The sequence below is a fragment of the Pezoporus wallicus genome, unplaced genomic scaffold (assembly GCF_028554395.1).
Source record: "Pezoporus wallicus isolate ANWC-B61680 ecotype Strahan unplaced genomic scaffold, APGP_CSIRO_Pwel_v1 contig_7274, whole genome shotgun sequence".
Taxonomy (NCBI): Eukaryota; Metazoa; Chordata; class Aves; order Psittaciformes; family Psittacidae; genus Pezoporus; species Pezoporus wallicus.
Window position 1 is genome coordinate 2,705,426 of NW_026637137.1, and position 9,722 is coordinate 2,715,147.

Below are 9,722 nucleotides of genomic sequence, written 5' to 3' on the forward strand. Positions count from 1 at the left end.
TGTTGGAGAGCTGCTGTTACATCTGTTTCACCTTTGTAAGAGGAAGATCCATGCTGGATCACTTCATCTGGGATGGCATGCTGCTGGCAGTGGCTGCTGCTGTGCATTGCTTCTGTACCCACTTTTATGATGTTTTGCCAACTCTGAATAGAGCAGTACTTTTAAGCTGTTTCTTCAGGCCTAAACCCAATTTTTCTCTGTGTCCATCTTTTCTGCTGAAGGAAATTACAACTGAAGCATATTCATTGTCATTGGTGGTTAAAATGTCCACTGAATGTTCATTTCCCAGAGCCTGTTTTAGAAGGCTGCAATATCCAAAAGCACATGTGAAGCATAGGACAAGTACAGCTGAGGCGACTCGCTCTAGTTCTCTGAGTTTGGCTAGTGTTGGGTGTCTCCTTGGGCACAAAGCGCTGTCCTGTGTATTCCTGATGCTGCTGCTAGTCAAACCAAGCATACCCCAAGGAGAGGTATGCGGGGTGGTTCAGTGCATCTCACGCACTGGTGCCCCAGGCACCAAAACTGTCCCTGTTACAGCCATGATGCACATAGGGCCTGGGGGCGTGCCGGCCCTCTCAGCCGGTGCAGAACCCCAGCTCTGGCTCTGTGCTGCCTCTGTTCCCACCTGGCATGACTTCTGTGGGGTTTCTGCTCCCACGTGAGCCCCTGCTTCCCTCCTGCACTGCCAGCAGACATCTCTGGCTTCATTCCTCAGTCTCTGATCCCAAAATCATTCCTCCTTAGGCCTTATCAGATGCTGGAAGTTTGACCTTCTCAATGCTGTGGCTGCACCAGTGCATCTTTCAGTGCCACCTCAAGACCCACATCTGCAAGGTGCAGGCTCTGGGCGCTGGTTTGAAAGGGCCTCTAAGGCAGAACAGCTGCTGCTAGGGTTGCCAAATGTCAAAGACAAAGTACAATTTCCTTTGCTACATTTGAATGCCATGCACTGCAGGAAGAGCACATGGCTTTCCATGTGTGTTTGCAGTTGCAAGACTTCTGAAAAGGGAGCTTTTGTACACTTGGGGCTGAGCAACCCTACGCTGCTCATACAAATCAGTTTTGTGTGTGTCCATGGCTGACCTATGAGCCAGCAGCAGTGCCTCTTCCAACTGTTTACAAAAAATCACACATCTGCTCGGGACTGTTCCAGACTGAATGAATATTACCTGTGTCCCAAGACAGCGGCTTCCAGTTTGCTCTGACGGACTGCAGACAGCCAGCCTTTGGCTGCACAACTTGAAGTGATTCACCACAAGCTTTCTGTGTTTTTGAGAACATCAGATTCCAGTTTGTGCCCAGGGCAAAGCGGGATTTCGGAGGCAGCTGCTCCTGACAAGTACCAGGGGGAATTTTCTGAATTATTTCCTATTTGCTTCAGACGTGACACAAAGTGAGTATTTTTGTCAGCTAAAGGGACCAGGAGGTGAATGGAAGCTGGGACAGAGGTGATGTGGAAGGGATAGGAGATGTGGAAGAGCCAGCTGATTTTGCACTGACTCAGCTGTATTTGTAATCAATTCCTCATTACTGCATGTAATTCTGTTCTCTTTCTGTATTTTCATCCCAGTTTCATATGATGCTTTCTGTTTACCTCATCTCCCCTTGAACAGCTTTTGATCTGTTTGACCACCATTAGACACACCTGGCAAGGCAGTCAGTTTAATGATCTTCAAGGATGTTGAGTTTCTACAAGGGGCCAGCACACAGCATGTGGTGCTCACAAAGCTGCCTCCTCCCTGAGATGAGCAGAGCAGTTCTCCCTGGCTCACACAGTCATGCAGGGGCAGAAGGTCCTCAGTGTGTTGGTCCCATTCCAATTCCCAACCCCCTGTATCAGTGTGTGACAAGTGAGAGATTTGAGAAGTAACAGAAAGAAGGTGAGGCTAATGCAATTCAATTGTGAGAAAGAAAGAAGAAAAGTAATATCAAACACAGCCATTTATTCTGCTGCTCATAAACGGTTTCTTTTCCTTTTCCTTTATAAGAGGAAATCTTGCTTCATTTTTTTATTGTCTTCCCTGGCTCCATGTGAAATCCACAGACGCAGTAATCGCTCCTTGTTTCCTCCTGTCAAACAGAAGGTGACATCCTGAACAATTAAAGTTTTTTGTTCATAATACGCTGCAATGTCTAAAAGAAGAGAAAAAGGCTCAACTTTAAAATAGTCTGGAGAATGAGAGGACAGTCTGCTGTCTCATGGAAACCAGGTTTTAATTTGTAGTAAAGTAGAAGCCTTTTCTTCTTGAAGACTATGAAATAAATTTTACCAGTCACCGCTTTTGATTTCCAGCATTAACACTTGCTGGGGGAGTTAATCTACTTTCTATTGTCCCAGCCTCAGATGATTAGTGGAATATCATTAGCTAAGACATTTTTTTTTTGCTATTAGAAATCCTGTCCTCAATGAATACAACCCTTTCTCAATGAAGCTGGTCTCAGTAGTGCCCTGGTTCAGGCTGCCTGTGCCGTGTGTCATTCCAAAACCAATTATGAAGCTGTCATCAGGAGACAGGCTGTGAAACAAAACCACACATACGCTGGTTACTCTCTGCACCTCAGTGCCCTTTGCACGGCTGGCTGCTCCAAAGCCACCTGATACGTAACCTGAAAGGCCAATTTTACTTATTGTTCAGTTATTTGACGTCTCAAACAGCTGAACACAGTTGTAACAATGAAGCTGTAATGTATGACATATAGAAAATAACAGCCCAGTGAGCAGATTAGTCCAACTCGGTTATGAACATTTGGAGACAAGCTTTCCTCTCAATTTGAGCATGAAAAGGGGAAAAATTGAAGTAACCTTGTATGGATGGCAGATGAGATGCAAGTGAAACGTGTCGCAATAAATAAATATGCAGTTTGGGTTCTATAATTTTCCATTGCATTAATTTGTCTGCATATGTTTAGATCAGTAATTTAGACTGGAAATTAAGGCTGTTTATGGCAACTGCTGTATGTTGATGGAAATATCGTTTGATGTGCTGGATTTTAAAACCATGACATTGCCTTTTTAAAAGTGCTTCAAAGTTAAATGAACAAAATGACTTTAACAAGATCATGTTTTACCACACAATTAAAACATAAAAGATGAAAAGTTAAAGGTCCTGCATATTTTATGCATAAAATTTAAATTTTGTAAGAGCAATTTAAGTGACCCGGAATTGCTTTTATAGAAAGACACTGCCTGATGTAGTTGGAATGTTTTAGCCAAAATCGTGCTTTCTTACCATTCTCTCTAGTTTTTAATTCTACATTTATTAATATATGCACTAGCTTAATATTTGGCATTTTAATTTTTCAGAGCCCAATTGAATCCGATGGTTACAGAATAAAAGCAGGAAACTCTGTGGGAGCCCTGAACTAATGTTCCTTTCTTACATACTGAACATACTGAAATTACAGATTTTCCTTTGTAGCCCCCATGGACCTCTTCTGAATGAGAGCATCCTTTGCCTTGCACCTGCATCTGGGTGACCTTCTTTCTACCAACTGGCTGTCCATTTTGTCATGAGTGACCCCAAAACCTTCAGAAAACCTTTACTTCTTGGAGTGGCCAGTGTTGTTCCAGTTCTACCCACACCAAGGGTGGAGAGCACCTAAGTGAGTCAAGCTTTGTGAATGTCTTGGGTGTCCAAAGCAATCAGTGGAAATAAATAATCACGTCCTGCCAGGATATTCTTCCTCAACAGTGTTGCTCAGCCAAAACAGATATGTTTGCTTGCTCCTAGAGATGAGTAGTAGTGGAAAGGCAGGTAACAGGAATACTTATTCCTGCAGTTCCTGGTGCTGTAAACCAACAGACTCCAAATGTTGCCCATGGTGGCATAGGGGGGATTCTGTCAGAGAGGGTGGGATTGTCTTCAAAGAGACGAGCAAGAGGGTGGATATTTGAGGGTAGAGAAGGAAACAGCACAGATATTTGAGGAAGAAAGCTAATAATAGGAATAATGGAACTATTAGAATGAAACTTCAATAGCTGTAAAATTGAATGCTGTTTTTAAAGTAACAAGTAAGGCTTTGGAATGCTTACAATTTTATTTCTCCAGGAAAGAAGAGTAGAATGGAGAAAGTAAATTCTCATTAAATACACAGAGAGCTCTCACCCTGTGTTTTCAATTGCTGACAATGAAGGGGTGCTTGGAAGAAAATGAAAACCTGAGTAACTATGTGGACACTTCCTGAATCCACATCTCCTCTTTCTAATTGAAAATCGTGCATGGCAAAGCCTTGGCTGACAGGCAATGCTTGGAGAAGTAGCCACTGATTCTGACTGTCTCTGCTCTTGATTGCCTCTTCTGATATGCCTTACACTGTGCAATAAAATTAAACACATAAATAGGCAGGACTGCTAACTGGCCTGTAGATCCGCAGGCTGCGATTGCATGACTATTGCATGGTTTGTAAAGACACTATTTGCAATTGTTATCTATTACAGTGGGCACTGCAGTATTTATGAAGAGGAAACTGCAGAGATTCCTGTAGGCAATTAAGAGATATGACACTTTCAGTATTTCTGTCCAAAATTAGCAGACATTATTCCTCATCCTAAAGATTTGCTCCTTTATCTTTTTGTTTGTTTTACAGTGAGAAGTCATCTGTATATTTTCCCCTCTCTTTTTACACTTGAAGGCTCTTAAAAAATATCTGAACCTGTTTAAAATGTGGCTTGAGTATAAAGATAGGAAGAACTTGCATCAGTGCTTTGAAAATGCTTAGGGATGAAAGATTGTTTTCTAATGGATTAAACTGTCAGATTCTGCCCCCTACACTTAAAAGAAGCCGTATGGTACACTTCCTTCCATAAACTACATTTTAAAAGCACTTGGAGCTCCCTTAAGCCATGATATTCCACAGCTTGTTCCAAAAGTTCAGTTTTGTTCAGATCTTCTTTCTAGTCCTGTGTTTAGATCTTCCTCCTAATTTCTAGGAAGTGAGCAATTAATAATCACTTGTTTTTGTGTCAGTTTGTTTTGTGACTCGGTAGTTCTTCACCCTTCCTGTTGTTTATCACTGAGTCACATCCTCTCTAAGCCTTTGGTCTAATTACTCAACCATTTTCTTTTCTGGTATGATAACCTGGGCTTCCCTAGTCATGCAAGCCATTTCCTCTGCATCCACCTGGTTCAAAAGTGGTGGTGCTGAGGACACAGTGCACACATGTAAGGAGGTTTCCATTTTGGATTTCATTTAGTCTCTTTCGATGAGCTGAATTCCCATTAGCAGTCGGTGCACTTTAAATGTGCCTCTGGAGTCTATCTTCCAGCTTAGTTTCTCCTGAATGAATCTCGTTCATGTGCTGTATATCTGCTCTGTGATGTGAACCAAGGCACTATCAGCACTGATTCTCTTAAAAAACAGACTTAAATGCTGCTGTGGACAATCCCCAATAACACCACAGGACTTCCTTGAGGAATAGGGATTTATTCCAGTGCCCTTTTCCAAAACTGCTTCCATTCTGTACTCTGATGGTCACATGTGATAATTGGTTGTCACCCTCCACTGCTATCTGTTATAATGAGCTCTATGGGTTTTTATAGAGAGGAAAATGCACCAATCACTGTAGGCAGTTAACAAATATGCCACTTCTTCCTACCCCAAAGGTCTCAATATTAGGTTTTTTCTCATAAGGCAGTTAAAACTAAATTCATTTTTGATAGGAAATAATTTTAAAGCACAAGTACTAAAATGAGAGATCATTTATACACTTGAAATAAATGTGCTTCTGAGGTTTTGTTTTAATGGTTTCTTTGTATTTTTTGGCTATTCCAAAATGGCATTATTTTACTAGGATCTAAATATGTTGAAAGGCACATTAACCAAGAGAGGGGGAAAAAAGGAGCTATATATAGTTTTACTGTCCCTTTAGGGAACCATTGCTTGAGCTTCATTAATATGCATTTTAGCACAATCTAATTTACTCATATGGCTGGCCCCAGGTGTTTGGAAAGGCAACCAGAGGAAAATCAGATCATACTAAAATTAGAGACAAGAAATATTGAATGCCTTCGCTTTTAGGCCCTTGAAAGGCACATATTAATTATAACCGGATGAATTTATGAAAACTAATATTGTGAACAGCTCCAATAGTAATTATTTTTGAAAAATGATCTCTACCAATGAGTTTATTCTGATGAAAGTGCACAGAAAATGTTCTGTTAAAGAAAATATGTATATATTGCCTCCCCAAAACATTACATTTTTAGTGTAGTGCCCCTGTGGCACCCTTCTGATGCATATTTATTCACTGAAAATCACAATACAAAGCCTCATTTCATAATTGCTCTTTCTTGAATGGCTTCAAATGGGTCAGAGCACTAGATTTTCATGGGTTTGTCTCATCCTTCTAAGGAGAGTGCACGTTTGCTGGGTTATGAAAAGCCAAGGCCAGCAGCACTGGGGAGGGAAAAGTGAGAAGGAATGGGGAAAAAAAAGGTTAAAAACCTGTCTCTGTAGAGTCTGATAAAGCGCTCCATGCTTTCATGAAGTCAGTAAGAAGCTTTGGCAAGCAAGTGCTCACAGCTGGTCTCTGAACTGCTAACGGGATGTGGTGGTGCAATAAAGAAGCTTTATATATTAATTTCCTAAGTGTCATCTTGATTTGCAGCAGGAAGCATAAGCAAAACAATGTCAAACACATTAGCCCTGAAGGTGCCTTTGGAGCAGCTCTCCGTGGTCTGCCCTTGCCCGGGTGCTCTGAACTCTTCAACTGGGGAGGTGCTTGCCTGGGGAAGAGACTATTTCAGAGCTAGTCTTTAGGGCTGGAACAGCCCGAGTTACAGCAGTAGCTGCCTGCTGAGGGATGATGTGTCATGGGAACACTCAGTCATCTCTGGTGAGGTTCTAATCTGAAATATCTGACCTGCTGATGATTCACAAGTAGTGAGACACCAGCAGAGAGGACAGTGACCACACAAACAGTAGTGCAGGGGCCCATATGACCTATTCTTGGAGAAGTAGTGCCAAATAACACGGCTGCTTCAGAGAGCCATTCCTACCCAGGAGACAGGCTAGAAGGCTTCGGAGGAGCTCAGCTCTCTCCAGGCTTCACGTATCTGAAGAGTTTTAGTCCTCCTGCTAGAAATGTGGTAAGAGACCCTGTTATTTCAGCTTGGAACCAAGTTTGCTTATTTGTAAAAAAGCAAAGGTACAATCTGTTTTGGACAGTGTGTGATTTCAGGAGAAACCACACTGAAGCACACTCACATGGAAATCATTGGGTATTTGTCAGATATACTGCTCATTACACCTCAGTGAAGCACTATGGACAAACGTTGCTTTGAGGTGACAAGCAGGGTGACACTGAAGGCGAATACAGGAGTGTGTTATTAAGATGGAGTTTAAAACGTACTTACGGAAAAGAATAGAGTCTTCACAGAGGGTGCCATTTAAGAACAGTCCATCTAAAGAACCTTCCCCTAAAGCAAAACATCAAAGAGAGGATAGGAAATACGTTTTAGGCTATGATTCTGGAAAGAAATTAAAGTCATATGAATTTCATTAAATCACCAAGGAGTTTAAGAAGAAATAGATTGAGAATGTACATGAAAAATATTGCAGTAAGAGAAAAAATAAAGTACCCAGTGACTGAAGAAAAACAGAGAAATGAAGATGGTGAATAAAGGATAATTCATGAGTACCTCAGAGAAAGAGGTTACATCGGTAGATGGAAAAGCATACATATGGGAAGCAGATTTTGTTCCTATCTGACTGCAAAACCAAGCAAAGAGTATTCCCAGAACCACCAACCTGTGCATAAATACGATCCTTCAACCCTGGCAAACTAATATGGGAGCTTTTATGGAAAAAAACATGGTTAAAGTCTTCTCTTTGTACGCTTTGTTTTTGCGAGACTGAGCCAGTGAGCAAGTTTAGAGGAATGAAACAACTGCCTTTTAATCATTTAACTACCTGTTAGCAGCAGTACATGCTTTTGCAGAATGTCAACAAGAGCCCTTTCTCCAGGTGTCTCAGAAATGTTGCTACATTGGCAGGAATATCCATGGAACTCCATGAGAAGTTCTGGCACTTCAGCACTCACCCATGTGCGACTGTAACCTATAGCCACATGTGCAGGATGGGCCACAGCTCATGGGGTTAAAACCCCAGCAGTGAAGAGAACCCGGGAGGTGGAGCAGCATCCTGGTGCCAGCTGGCAGTGGGACCAGAGACCAGGCTCTCAGCAAAAGGAACTGAACAAAGTCAGAGCCTTGGTAAGTACCTCTCTATCCACTGCCTGCAAACCCTCTGCAAGACCCTTCACCTTGGATGGCTGCAGTCATGCCTCTGTGGCCAGGCTGCAGGTTGGGGCTGAAGGAGCAGTAAGGAAAGGGAAAGAGGAGTGGTGTGAGGGTGAGAAGACGCAGACCTGGGGCTAGGAATAGTGGCTGTGGTGTAACATGGCAAGGTTAGTGCTTTAATCCCAGGGAGAAATAAACTACATGAACAATGTTAATTTTATATATTCCATGACTTTTAGATGAACTCACAGAAAGACAAGGGTATCATGCAAGCAACATTCTGCGTGTCTTCATTACAGTTGGTGATATGGTGCTGCTGATATAAGTGTTTCTGTACAAAAAATTAGTTTCACTAATCAGTACTTTTACCCAAGAGTGTGTCGACAGCTAATGGCTCAGGGAATTGTGTACATAAAACCCCAGATGAATCCGACCATGAATCTACGCTTACCCTACCCTTTGATAACTGCTTAAATGTATGTAATTCTGGATACTGTAGTTTTAGCTAAAGATGCACCACTAACATATACAGTACTTAAAACCAGGGATATTCAAGGAAGTCATGGTATGAACAATAAAAAATGATGGTTTCTGTTCTTTCAGACGGTTGAACTCAGGGAGAATTTATAAGAGCTGCCTCTACAACACACAGGGTGAATGCTGGAGTGGCTACTAAGGAAGAGGAGCATGAAGAAATGGTGGAACAGATAGGCTGTGGATACTTCGTCTTACACAGGTATGGAAAAGTTTGTACCTAAATTATACCATATTTAAACCTGAGTTGTACACATTTACTGCTTGGGTAAGACATTATATGTCTAAAGTTAACTGCATATCTTGTGTACGTAACTGCATGATTTTGTCACAGATCTGGGAAAATTTGTTGGGTTCTTGACCTCACTAGTCCTGAGGAACCTATGCAAATTTACATCCATAAATAAACTATGCAGTTGTTATTATTAGCTAGTCATGCTTCACCAAAGTCTAAAACTCCCTGCTTGTCACATGCCAATATGCTGTGAATGGGTATTACCATGCTTGGCTGTAAACTTGGTGTCAAATGCATCTTTGCAGAGAGCATCTTTGTCCTTGCCTTATTCTAGAGATGTTTACAAGGTCAGTCTGAAAGCTCTCCAGGCACCTAAATACAAGCACCTACTTCATTCAGGAACATGCAGAACCTACTTCCTGACAAAAACCTATTGCAATCCAGAGTTTGGATGCCTTTCCACTCCAGAAGTTCACCCCTTACATGTGCTCTGAGAATCCTAACACCTAGAAAAATAGCACTGAAAATTGGAGCTGGAGGTCATCTAACCCTCTGCTAGCCCAAGGCTGGATGAGTTTGTATCTGCGTCTAGCCTGTTGCTTAAGGCTTCTGGTGATGGAGAATCTACTGTTTCCCCTGCTGAGCTGTTCTAGTGCATAATTACTTTGCTGCAAGAAAATGCGCATTAATATGTAGTCTATCTACCCTTTCTT

General features: G+C 41.9%; 1 long non-coding RNA gene across 1 annotated transcript; it reads right to left on the bottom strand.

The window, feature by feature from the left end:
• Positions 1 to 1,923: 1,923 nt before the first annotated feature.
• LOC130596275 (uncharacterized) lies at positions 1,924 to 7,730 on the bottom strand. The gene is made up of 2 exons (XR_008971495.1): positions 7,356 to 7,730; positions 1,924 to 2,516 (listed from the first exon to the last, which is right to left on the bottom strand). It is a non-coding gene; the product is annotated as an uncharacterized LOC130596275 (long non-coding RNA).
• Between the last annotated feature and the right edge of the window lie 1,992 nt (positions 7,731 to 9,722).